Genomic DNA, 14234 nt, shown 5'->3' on the forward strand with positions numbered 1-14234 from the left:
TCTTCTTAATTTTTCCTTGATGATTCTATTTCAAGAGTAGCTGTACAGTGAAACATGACCTTTCTTTTCAACACGAACTTTACAGTATGGTAAGCTAATAAGGAAATGGATAGATATAAAAAACCCCATGAGACTTGTAAATTCCTAGCATGTTCTTGCTTATCACCTCTCCTCAAAAATTACCTTTCATCTCCATGTTAGGGAAAATCTCTTTATGTTGTAACACGTGTGGATGAAATTATGGTTTTGGATATACATGCTGTACAGATATACCTAAGGCCAGAAGAACTAGGAAGTGTTGATTTCTGTTTGTACCTTGCCCACTAGGTAGGGGTTTTCCATCTAATAGGCACTGAGGCATACTACTGATCTCTGCAATTTGCTGCCGAGTCACTGATATGGTAATGAGCCATCTGTGAAGGATGAAAATTATTTACAGCTTTCTTAAGTATATTGTAACTTCTGAGGAGTAATTTTCAGAACTAGAAATCTGAAAGCAGCTTTTATTTCCATCAGACTCTAGACTCCACTGGAATACCAGACTCTTAGAAATCCTTTCAAAACAATTTCATGATTATTACTGGAATCACTGCAGAAGTGGGAAGCCCTGCACAGGATGCCTCTCATTGCTCTGAGATGTTGTGGTGGCAATTCTGCTCACAAATTGGTGTTATCAATTACACTTTAGTCATTACAGGCTTGCAGTAAGATTGCTGGTCTGCAAATGTTTTCTGCTTTTACTGCAAAAGACTGAAGACCTACGGCACTGCAGAGTTTGAAAACATTGAGACCTTTTAGGAATTCCAGGAATGTTTGGATTATTTGACACTACAGGGAATATTTTTTTAATGGAAGTGTTTCCTTGCTGTGTCTGTAAAATAACATATGAAAATATCCTTTAATTTAAAGAGCCTTTTTGAATTAGAGGCAACTAAGGCAGAAGGTGCATTTCAAGGGAGATCTGAAATGTTTCATCAAACTGACTGCTGTTTTCATTGTAAATTATGGGCTGCTCCCACTGAAAACAGGGACATAGCCTGTTCATGTATTAACAGAACTGTGCCAATACAGCTCAATGTGAGGTGGAGGATAAGAGCTCTATGCACAGGTTATAGAATTCCTGCTTTCTGAGTTGGATTTGGAATTGCATCTTGGTGCATTCAGAAAGAGAAGAAAATCATAATCCAGCTCAGACAAACCTTCAGCACCAAATTCCTCTTTATCCTCCCTCTCTGCCCCAGCACAAGTGTCATGCAGGCAGTAGAATGGGAGGTGGAAAAAAAACCCACAAATTCTGCTTTACAAGTCTAGATACTGAGCCGCACTAATCTATACTAGGATTTACAGCAGAAAAGTCAGAGGATTGCCTTCATATGTCTTTGCTGAGCCTTCTAATTCCATATTTGCTTGTATCCATGTTACTAATAGGAAAGCTACAGAGCAGAACTTCACTGCTATGCAAATCCTACTTTTAGGCGTGAATTTTCAATTCTAAATTATTGGGGATACAGAATGGTTACGGTAGAGACTTTAATGATGGACAATTAATTATATAAACAGTTTAACTGTTGAGAGGGAAAGACTGCCTTGCATGAGTAACAATTAAAGGTAAATTACTAGCTTACTCTCTAAGCATACCCAACTCAAAAAATACTGTTTTCATCTAATCATAGAATCAACTAGGTTGGAAAAGACCTAGGTTGGAAAAGACTAGGACTGCCAAGACCACCACTAAACCATGTCACTAAGGGCCTCATCTGCACGGTTTTAGAACACTTCCAGGGATGGTGATTCCACCACTTTGCTGGGCAGCCTGTTCCAATACCTGATCAACCTTTCAGTAAAGAAATTTTTCCTAATATACAATCCAAATGTCCCCTGGTGCAGCTTGAGGCTGTTACCTCATGTTCTGTCACATGTTACTTGGAAAATGAGACCAGCCACCTCCTCTCTCTGTTCTCGTTTCAGGCAGTTGTAGAGAGTGATAAGGTGCTCCCTGAGCCTTCTCTTCTCCAGACTAAACAAACCCAGTTCCCTCAGCCATTGCTCATAAAACTTGTTCTCCAGATCTTTCACCAGCTTCCTTGCCCTTCTCTAGGTGTCTCTCGTGTAGGGAGGGGCCCAGAATTGAACACTGTATTCAAGTTGCAGCCTCATCAGTGCTGAGCACAGGGGAATTATTAATGAAATATTTATGTTTAATATTAAGTTTATATGAAATTAAATATCAACGTTTGATATACTTAATAAGGTTATTAATGAAATAACTCTGCTGAGGTATACCTGTACACCCTGTCACAGCCTGCCTTGCAAAACTTGTTTGGAAACTTCTGCACAATTGAATGCTGAAACAATTCTGAGTTGTTTTTTCTCCTGTTTTTGATACCACTGATTGCACTATTTCTTGGTTTAAAACTAGAACAACCCCCCCCCCCCCCTTATTAGTTATCATGTAGGACAGGGCTCCTCTTGTCACAGAGAGATGCTCTGTGATTATGTATTGCACATCTCTCACATTTATTTAGCTCAATAAACAGTACAAAGACAGCTTGCAGGAAATGAATCCTCTCTGCATTATCTTGTTATCTGAAACTGTGTGCATATCCTCTGGAAGAAAAAGTGCTGGAATTATTGTGCTTATACTTTGAATTATAATATAGACTAAATCATAAGAGGAAAATAATTGGCTTCCCCGCACCGAATTCCCATATTTCCAGGTTCTGTATTTAGATTGCAGTATTCAGTACAGCTATTGAATTTCCTTGTACACAGTGTTAAAAGCTGACTTTATGGCTAGATGTGATGGGTGGTATCTCTCAGATAGTGGAGAATTTATCAGCTCTTTCGGTAAAAAAAAAATCAGATCCTGAAGAACAGAGTAGTAAAAATGTTCATGTGATGTTTCCCCTGCTGAAGCAAGACACTACTATTTTTCTTCAAATGGCTCATTCCTGAGCATGACACCAAAGCCTTCTCAGCATGAAAGTGCTCATGGGCAATCACAACGGATAGGGTTGGTGTATAGAAAACTTCACATTACAGCAGAATGAACACTTTGTCCTTTTAAAAGTGCCTCAATTTCCTCAACCTTGAAACTTCCTGGAGAAGAGTGATGGGCCAATGTCAAAATCATCCTGCCCTGACTTGTGACTGTGCTGCTTGTTGAGAGTGTAAAGAAATACAGACTGATACCTGGCAACTTGGACACATTCAGCGGTAGGTAATGCGTATACATGGGTGGGTTTATTGGCTTTTTAGGGAGATGGCCCAAGATAAACAAGAGTAGGATTTTTTTTTTTTTTTTTTCTTTAGGAAAATACTCAGGGAAGTCATTTAAGGTTTTATTTTAAAAACAGAAGCCATCATTTGGCTTATTGAAAGTCCCAGCATAACACCAACTGTATTTTCTTTATTATTAACCTGAGGGCAAGATAAACTTCAGGTTTCATCTCCTTAAGCCTTTGCCTTACTGGGAAATCTGAGAGCGCATGATGCTTTACAGCTCACTGTGCACCCAGCTGCTGCTTACAGGGACACCAACCAGCTGCAAATCATCACATCACATTCACAGTCTACCACCGATGGACAGGTTCATTCCATCACCTTTGCTGGCCTAAGGTGATATGCTAGTGTGAAAGGAGCTGGGTTAAAACTGCCATAACTTATCTCCAGTGAAAGGACAGTGTATTTCACATACAGGGATTTTAATCTGTTTTATTTATTTTGAAGAGAGGTTTTATAATTTAAGTGCTAAACTGCGCTCTATTCTGATAAGAAAAAAATCACACGAGTGTGTACTTTTGAAGTAAATTTTGCCTGAGAAAAAAAACAGACCGAATAAAAACTGAGGTACTTTCTCACGACTCAGCACTTACTTAGAAGACAAAGTAAATAATTACTGCACCATGAAGGCTTGTATGTAGATAAATATATAAAGGTAACAAGAATAAACTCATCAAAATGAAATTACATGAAATATTTCTGTCTTTTCAAAGGGGCTCAATGTTTGTTTTGTGTATCCTGGTAGAGGGAGCTTTTAATACCTGAGCAACTGCTTACAGGGAAATACTGGGACTAATAGAGTCTAATCCTCAAAGTGCCTTAGCACTTCTAAATGTCATTAAAAGTCACTCACAAGATAAGAGCTAAATATATATTCTAGCTATCAAACGCAGATTGCTGTGGGATGTGTCTGAAACTGTGCATATGTAATGTCCTACACCTAACATTAGAGGGTAAATTACATTTATCACTAGAGGATGCTTCTGGGGATGTTTGATTATATAATTTCCAATTCTTATGACAACATGTGTTTCTTTTAACTGTTTTCACAAGCTATCCCTAGCCATTTTCATTTGAAGATGCAGGGAAGTGTTCTTGCCCTGCTGTGCCTTGGCACACCTGGCTTGCCTGCAAAATACATCTGCGTATCTGGGGAGCAGTGTAGAGATTTTCCTTTCCTGGCCAGGTGTGGCTAGGAAAACTAGTGCTGGATTAATCACATGATTTAAAATTCAATACTTACCTGAAACGCAGGTTTAGTATTTACATTACTTTGACTGGAAAGTGAGGCACTAGAAGACAAAGAATCACCAGATGAGTAAATGTTTGGGGAAGCAGGCCTAACCTCTCATATCTGTGCATAAATAGTAATTTAGATTAGCTTGATAAATTGATGCTCCACATCTATATTTACCTCGGGGATAGCGCATAGCTGAAAATAGGGAGGTGTAGTCAGTGGGTAAACTGGGAGGTGAGACCAGCATGCTCTACCTGATGGCAAGGCAGTTTTACCATTTGCTGAGTGTAGTCTATCAGGGTCCCTCCTGGCAGTGGGGGGACAGGCTGCCCTTGTAGTACCTCTCCCCAGTCTCCCTCTGCTCCTGGCTGCCAGGGCTGGGATTTAGTTGGTCAAAGACAGGAAAGTGAAAAGGAGGATCCTCCATTTCTTTTCTGTGAATCTTTGTATTAAGAATGGAGATGGTCTAACTTCGTGGTGTGTTTATTTGCCAAGAGGCCAATCTGGATCTTACTTTATTTTGAGGAGAAAATAATTTTAAAGTATGTATTTCTACTCAGATATGAAAAATCATTTCAATATATAAAAATACAATTAACTTCAGTAAGGAAAAAAGAAATTACTGCATCAAAGACCTTTCTGTTAATCAAATATGACGTTTGACCAGAGTACAGTGACAACAGCTCACCACACCGGCACAGTGTGATCATAGCAATGAGATCATAGCAATGACTAATGTATATATCAACTCAGAGGAAATTTTCATATGAAATATTTGCTATCTAATCCATTACTTTTCTAGTCAATTTTCAGGGTCTTTCTTGAAGTTAATGCATATTCAGTGCAATTATTGCCTCCTCAAGATCATTTATGTGAGGGTGCAAATAACTAATTAGCCATACTTCACTCTATGAAGGCTATATAAGCGATTTAATTCACTTAGTTGTATTGAGATTATGAAGAAAATACTCCCATTAACAATAAGAGGAAGCAAAACAGGCACAGCACATCTTTGGTCTGCAAGTGTGATGGTTTACACATATTTCACCATGAAACTGCTCAGACCATGAAAAGAAAGAATGCTTTTGTAATATGAAATTGCATTAAACTATGGGTAAAAATTAATTTAACATCTAATTGGAAATACTCTGAAATTAATGGTTAAATCCTGATAGGAATATATTAAAAGCTTACCACTGACAATTTTTAATGAATTAATTTTAAGTATCACATAAGGACATAGAATTGACTGTTTTGCAGAATGTAAATTTCCATCTTCCAGAGTCAGGCCATAACTTCTTCTACTTTGTTTATTCCTTGATCTTTAATGTTGATATTAAACCATTATTCATTTATTTGAAGATGCCTCTTCCCCCTGTCCTTTTTCCAATACCTTTAATTGGTTGCTTTAATTGACCTTTTCTTTTTTTCTTTTTTTACTCCCTAAATTTTCTGTTCCTCAAATGCAATTTTTTAAAATATTTATTCTGTATTTGCCAGTCCTCTATTTAAGTTTTTCAAAGTTTATGGAAGCAAAATCATTTTATCTGTCATTTCATCTGACCATACAGATTTTAGGTGTAACCTCTTTTTTTCAGTACCGTACACAGATGAGGTCAGGAAGATTAGGTGACATTTCTTACGGTTTGATATATAACATAGCTTTAAATATATGCATATTTGGTTTATAATAGATTAAATATGTCAGAGGGGTGTGTGTATACATTTTAAAAATAGGGTATAAAATATGGGCAAATAACCTACAGCATATTTATATTGCATCGTTGCCTCAACTCCTATTATTAGTAACATCCTTGTAACATAAAATGGTGGTTTAGGTTTAGGTACTTCACCTGCCTTCCTGACTAATTAACTGGCATTCAGGAATACAATAAGCCACTTTAAAAAGACTTACCGTCTTCAAGCATATCTCTTAAGTTCTCCACTTAATAGAAAAAAACAAGTTAAAATTCCCAACAGGCGTGTAGTGCCAGCTCTAACTTATCTACCTTAACAATACCAGAAGTACTACCATCAATGCTGTTTTCTGTGCTCCAATTATATTTAGAATAATAGTACAATTATATTTGAAGTAACAGTTTCCTCCTCTCTGAATGGAAATAATCTTTGATATATAACTTTTCTATGTGTATTGAAACCCAGCAATTTTTATAGGAATCATTCCCAGGCCTGTGATGTAGTTGTGTGAGGAGGAACCCTTTAGAAGCTGTGCTCATGCTGAATCTGAGTAATGTTTCTTTCTTAAAAATTGTAAATTGTAATTTAAAAAAATGTAATTTAAATTTAAAAAAAAAATTATAAGGTATTTAATAAACATTTAAGAAATGTAAGAGGTAGCTCTGGAAATAAATAGCTGAGCCTAGCCAAAATATTTTTTGATTATTAATGAACTACACAAGATAGAAAGTTTTGCTGTGCTATGAATCTGGAGAAGTGCTTATAATAATAATATATTGTCCTGGGTTCAGCAGTAGCAGTCATGTTTCTCCTTCTTGGTAGCTGGTGCAGTGCAGTGTTTTGACTTTCGTCCTGGGAACAGAGCTGATAACAAGGATGTTTTGGTTTGGTCAAGGACTTTGTGAGCCTCATGCTCTGCCAGGGAGGAGGGGAAGCCGGGAGGAAGCAGAGACAGGACACCAGACCCAAGCTAGCCAAAGAGGTATCCCATACCACAGCACGTCATGCCCAGGATGTAACTGGGAGTTAGCCGGAAGGGCTGGGAGACTGCAGGGTTGGAGGAGGTATGGGTCGGCGCTTGGTTGGGCTGGGGAAGGCGGGGGGGAGGTGAGTTATCGGTCGGCTGGTGCTGAGGTGTTGTATTCTCTTCCCTTGTTATTTCCTTTATCATTATTATCATTGTAGTAGCAGTAGTGATTTGTGTTACACCTGAGTTACTAAACTGTTCTTATCTCAACCTGTGGGAGTTGCATTCTTTTCGATTCTCCTCTCTGTCCCTCCAGGAGTAGGGGGACGGCAAGAAGGGGGGGAAGTGAGTGAACAAGCTGTCTGACTGGGTTTAAAACACGACATATATATGTGTCTTTATATTTCTCCTGTATCAGCGTCATATGGTAATTAACCCAGCAAGTCACCATTACTTAGTGTTATCTTTCAAATTTTTCAATTTTCAAAGCACATTAAATTTTAGTTACTCATATTCCTTTTTCCTGAACTATTTACATGTACAATGTCATAACGTTATCCCAAATTGCTGTTGATGCTTTGAAAACCACACAGACAATTTGCCATAGTCAGGGAGTTCTTCCTGTAGCATCAAAGAAAGGCATTTATGAAGAAGCATGTGAGTTCTCTGTAACAGATCATATGTAGAAAACTAGCTGCTGTTGCAAATTATCAATCATTAAAGTAGGGGGGGGGTTGAATTTTTTCTCTAAACCCTGGGAACCTAAGTTGCAAATTCAAGTTTTAGTAACATTACTTGTATTCACTGGTTTCTTACTGTAAGGTGTTACCTCCATCTTACAAGATGCAGGATATGCTGGTATTCAAAAAGTGACTGAGAAAAAAAAAAAAACAAACCCCAAGCCTGAATAAAAACTTTGGAGGAAAAAATCCTGTCACATGCAGAGATTCCATGCATCCCTTTTTATGGAATCCTTGAACCACAAGTAGCTTCATGCTGGGGAATGTATTGTGGGAAATACTGTGTTCTTGGAATTTTCTTGTGGTGTTCTCTAAACACTGGCTGTGGTCAGCGTTGGAGGACACTGGACTTTATGTGGATGTTCAGCTTGAGCTGGTCCAGCCATTTCCACTTTTTTACATTATTTCCTGGTTTTTGTAAAATCCCTAAGAGACTCTAACTTTTTTTATTCCAACTCTGGGATACTGACGAGGTCCCCAAACATCCCATCTCAAAGAGCATAGGGCATTCTTCCACCAAAGTGTAAGCTGAAAAGTTCAGCTGCTTCATAAGGTGAAAAACCCAAACAAATTCCAACAAGATTAAAAAGTTATCTGAAGAAGGGATAATTAAAAAGTAATGCTACATCCACAACTATGTTTGAGAACTTTGTAACATTCAGAGTTTATACTAGAGCACAATGACAGCTTCGGCCCCAGATATTTTTTGCAGTAAAAAAAATCTGCTCAGCTCAATTCTTTACCTCACCTACCAATCTGCTCTAGGTGGCTCTGGGGGAGTTTAAACTCCTTGTTGTCCTCCCTGACCCTTTCTTCAGGGTATTTCCCTAGGCAAGGTGTTTTCCTTTTTCCATCTTCTGGGGGTTCAGAGACAGATTTTGCTGGCCCTGACTGATGTGGTTTCCAGGCAGGGGTTCTCCCTAAATGTGCTGGATTTTTTTTGTTTTGAAAGCAATGTAATGACTCACTTCTGTTTCTCTTTTTTGGCTTTATTTCTTGGCTTTATTTCCACACCTTCTTTCCAATGCAGTCAAGCTACTGTAGGACTGGTTACGCACCTCTTACAGCAGAGACATTCCTTTAGTTCAATATCAGCCTATGTGCAACAAAGAGCTCCTTCAGGAATAAACATCAGGCTTTCCTTGTTTTTTTACCCCCAAAAGTTACTCCCCCATCTCAGGGAAGAAGTTCATATATCGAGACTACATCTATCTCAAGCCTGCAATAGGCAGGGTGAGTGGAATCTCATCATTTTCCTACAAATCCTACAGATGCTTCCACAAAAGCCCATTCCTACACATCCATTAAGTTTATGACTCCAGATTTAGAAATATGAGAGGTGGGGGCCAGCTTGCAGCAACAGTGTCTGGGACCTTGATGGGCAGGCTCTGGTGAAGCAATTGTGGCAAGGTGGAGGGTATACACAGATCAATTCTGCTGCAGACCTAATGGACAGAAAGGAAATTAGGAGTCTGCAGATTCAATTATTTCTTCATTTCTCTCCAGAAAATGGCTTTTATATTTCCAAACTGATTCAGCCATAATCAGTGGGAGTTCTATTTTGCTTATTTCTAAACCATGCCCATATCTAAATACACATATGTTTCCATCTCAAGCTTAATAAAAGCAAATGGGCAATAAAATGTTTCTAATAGGTAATTTCAAGCATCCTGGTGAAATGCTAGCAAAACAGAAAGTAAAGTAAGCAGCTTCTGATGTTACAGCAGAGATGTTTGTCTAGACCTGCAATGAATGCACAGAGGAATAACAGTTTAAAGTCACCTTTTTGCACTGAAAGTTAATGTCCATTATTGTACTTTGTATTTTGCTAGCAGATAGTACTGTGATAGTGGAAAAGATATATATATATATATTTTTTATTATGAGCTTGAATACCCCAAATTAGTGATGCAGCAGCCTGGAAATATGTTGCAATTAGGCCAGCTGTATGGTAAAAAAAAAAATTAGAGAATATTTTCTACACTTAATTAATGTCAGGTAGGTTGTGGAAAAATGATCTTAAAATTCTTTTTGACATTAAAATACACAAGAGAACTTTATTTTGTGTCAGTGCTGTGAGAAATGAATTTAAAATAGAAAGAAATGTTCTGTTGGACTTTTTGGATATTCCTAGTGGTTTGAATTGGAAAAAAATGACTTTTTTTGCCCTCTCTAACAATTTGGGAATATTTCTTTTCTCTGAAGTCTCATCCTCCTACTCTCCCTGCCACTGCCTTGGAAAAGCCATGTTGAATTTTCTGTGGAATAGAAAACTATTTCTTTAGGGTGTATTCAAAGTTCTATTGAAAAATATCAGGTTGCCATAATGGGAAGCCAGTTTATCATGTGTAACAAAATAGAAAATAAAATTTACATTGAAACTGACTGAACAACAGAAAACCAAACCCTAACATTATAACATATTAAACATAGATACGCGATCACATTTATACTAACCCATAAATATCATCTTTAAATACACCCATGTTACCCTTTCTCGAATCAGCATGTAAACTTCTTCAGTTCACTTAAAATACTGAAGTCATAGTAGAGGTACTGGATCTCAGGTCCAGATCAGGGTCTTGGCATCCCTACATTGTGCCACATGCAAGAATCAATGAACCCAAGACAATTGTCTCCTAAGCAGTTTCTGCTCATCTGTAAGTTGGTTCTGCAAGCCAGCCTATTTCAGTAAGCACTGCACAGGCTCAGCACACAGGTACTTGCACAAGAAACATAATTTACTTTATCCTTGAACAGTTAATAGGAGCCTTAGAGTCCTATAGAACTACTAATTTATGGTTTTTGATTATAAGGTCTGATGCTTGGAGAGAATACTCCTTTGAGTAAGATGAGTTGACCTTTTACAGTGCAAATTATTGCCTTATCTGAGGAACCTTGCTAAATTTGTGAACAAGTAGTAACATTAATGAATATAAGTTGATTATAAGTATTTAAAAATTGGCAAGCTATTGTCAGGTAAGGGAGGAACAAAAAAGCCCTCCCTAATCTAATGAATATATTTTTTACATATATAATACAAGAAAATGAAGAAAAAAAATAAAAAAACCCCACATTTTAAAATTAGATGCTTTCTTCTGTACCATTTTTGTCTTTATTACAGAGCTATGATTTACAAAAACAGTTTTAAGCCAGATAATTATGTACCTGAATATTTCCTATTATTTTAACCAATGGTACATTCCTGTTCTCTAGAAGTGTTACTTCTCTCATCTTCCTTTGATAAACAAGTGTTACAGGAGCCTAAGTTAAATCTTATTTAGTATCTTTTCCTTGAAAACAAAAGAAATTAATATTTTCACTAAAAATCAAAAATCACTAGGTTTATTTACCATAGTGCTTGCTAATCAGTCTGCTAAGGAGGTTGAGCCTCTTGATCAGAGGTGAAAGACTATTGCATTGCAGAACTGTAAAGTAGATTTCATGTGTTTTAATTTGTAGGTATCATTTGAATTAGTGATGAGGATGAATTTGTTCAGAGCAGAATTTGAACTCCTTAATGGTACTACATTTTCATCAATTTCATGAAATTTTTTGCTTTTCCTTTATGTATTCTCTTTTCAAGGTGAAAAAGGCTTCATTTTATACTTTGTTCTTAGACATGATTTTGTCAGATTATACGAATTTTGCATCAAAATGGGTCCATAGTCTTTTTCATCTTAAAGCCTGAAATACAGCTAGCTTAATGTAAGGATTACATGGTTTGCTGAGATATCTTCTCAGGTTTATTGATTTCTTCAAGGTCTAATTTCATTCCATTCATGCTGCTCATTGAAGCTCTTATTTTAATGAGCACTGTAGGTTCTATATTGTTTTACTTAGAATCTATTTATAAAAAACAGGAAGCATCTTAAATTTAGTATTGAACTATTGGTAAAATAATCATAATGCAGCTTTTTGGGATCATATTGAAGGTTCTTCTGAGCTAAATTTTTAACCCATAAACTAGAAAACATTTTATTTTTCTCGCATTTTCACTGTAATAAAATCTCCTGATAAAGTAGAAAAAACACATCTGTAAATTAGTAAATACATGATGGCCTATCAACACCACTCGTGCAGAGTTTGTCTCATTCTGTTTCACATTTTTATCTTCCAGTTTTGCAATTTTATGTCCCTTCTGTCAAGCCTGGCAGGAGCTGCTGCTTGTTCATGAGATTTAACTTTGGCTTCCACTCAAAGTTACTAGTTCTTTTCTATTCCTTTAGCACTTCACCCAAATCTTAATCCCGCTACAAGTAAAGCAATGAATATGATGCTTCCTGTGTTTTAATTACCACTTTTCAATCTCTAACCCTCAAACTGAACAATCTTTCTTCTGGATTACTTTTCTAATAAATATATCTAGTTCTTTGTCAGTAAGCATATATTTTCACAGCTATGCTGAATAATCACTAATGCCAACTTTCCTGGAGAAGGATCAAAATTATGTCCTCCAAATAACACAAATCATCAGTGCTTCAAAGCCAGAATGTGTTGACTTTCTACTAACAAGTTGCTTTATGTGTCTTTTGAAATACTTCCTATTCCTTAAACCAAATATTAGCACAACACCAAGTTATGTCAGCCCAGCAAATCCCTAAGATAAAATAAAAAGCATAGTTATTTGCAGAACCTTCAAAACACATAAACCAAATATTGTGGCTGAGATTGTTCGAAGGAGGCTGAAGGAAAGAATCACTGATGTGGAAGCAGCTGGATACATTGGGTACAGAAGGTCCTCATCTATGTATTATAGTCCTTTAAATAATAATATTTCTCCTTCAGGAGCTGACCAGCCATGTGTAGTTCTCAAAAGTATTTTCTGTAATTATTCTTTACTGCATGATGGAAAATAGTTGGAGTCGTTGGATAGACTGTGGTCGTCTGATTTTTGTCGGTGTGCAAAGAATATTTCATACTATGATCGCGGCTTATCTTAAAAATGCAGTGTATAAAATTACATTAGATTTCATCTTGTATTACTCTGTTTATAAAAAGAAATCTTGAACTCCTTAATGTTGCTATATATGTTGTCAAGTAAAATTAGGTTTTATCCTTAATTTTTACTGATGGCTGTCATAAACTGCATTTACAAAACAGGTTAGATAACATGGAATTCTGAAAACTTTTGTAGGCATGAAAACTTCATTTTGTCAGCCAAACATTTTAGTCTTTATGTGAGCACTCTTCTCCTTTTGCTGTCATGGCCTTGTTTGCTGTCATAGCTAAGGAATATTTAATCAGTCATTGCTGACTGCTCCAGCACATCTGTGTTTGTATGTTCTGTCTCCCCGCATTAACATTTTTTCAATTGTTTTTCGCAAAGAAATGTTATTTTGAAGCATTTGAAGTTCAATCCCATTCACATTTTTAATGTCTCTAGTTTGCTCCCTGCTGGATATGATTTCCTGATTTCATCTGGGTGACATTTGCTATTTCTTCCTTTTTCCCCATATCATTAGTGAAGATACTAGAACTAATTTATCTCTCTTGAGTAATATATTGCAGTAGTTGTGTTTGTGATATGTATATATGTGATGTTTTCTTCTCCCTTTTGGGGCCCAGGGAATGTAAGGCTCTCAAAAGAAAACACCTGGGGAATAATTTGTAATTTGTGAGCTGAGGAATGAGTTGACCACATGTATTTGTAGTCAACATAGTGAATTCCATCCAAAATATCTAGGGTGTTACAGATCCATTAAAAAAATCCATTTCTCGTCATTGTTATATGTAAATGCATTCCTTCTTTAGAATATATAAATAACTTCTGGATACATCCCATTGCTGTAAGTTATTTTAATACAGAGAAACATCAGCAACCAGTAGCAGCAAAATGGGATATTAAGGATCAGGCGATGAGGAAAGGCTCATCGCCTGATCTGTATAATTATAGGCTGATACCATAACATCAGAGAACAGTATTTCCACTAATGGACTGCAAACATTTAATTAAAAAGGTTTCAAATTAATATTTGTTTAATTAATGTTCATGAAGGAAATCCATCACACCATAAAAATGACATCTCACTTCCCAGCTTTGTAAGGCAGCTCCTGGCAAGGCTTGGCTGGACCCTGCAGATGTATTGAGCAGAGTACTGCCACATTGTTAGGGTTAACAGTGAACCTGTATGAACATTATTTTAGTTACCTCACTGATAGTGGCATTAGTGCATAGAACTGCGTATGTATATCTCACAGGTCCTATAGAGCCAGTCAACATCTGCTGAGCATCTGAAATGCAATCTAATGTGATTGATACATCCTGAAAGATGAAACTGTAATAGATATGTATTATAGAAAGGGTAGA

This window comes from Pezoporus wallicus, unplaced genomic scaffold, assembly GCF_028554395.1.
Source record: "Pezoporus wallicus isolate ANWC-B61680 ecotype Strahan unplaced genomic scaffold, APGP_CSIRO_Pwel_v1 contig_7657, whole genome shotgun sequence".
Taxonomy (NCBI): Eukaryota; Metazoa; Chordata; class Aves; order Psittaciformes; family Psittacidae; genus Pezoporus; species Pezoporus wallicus.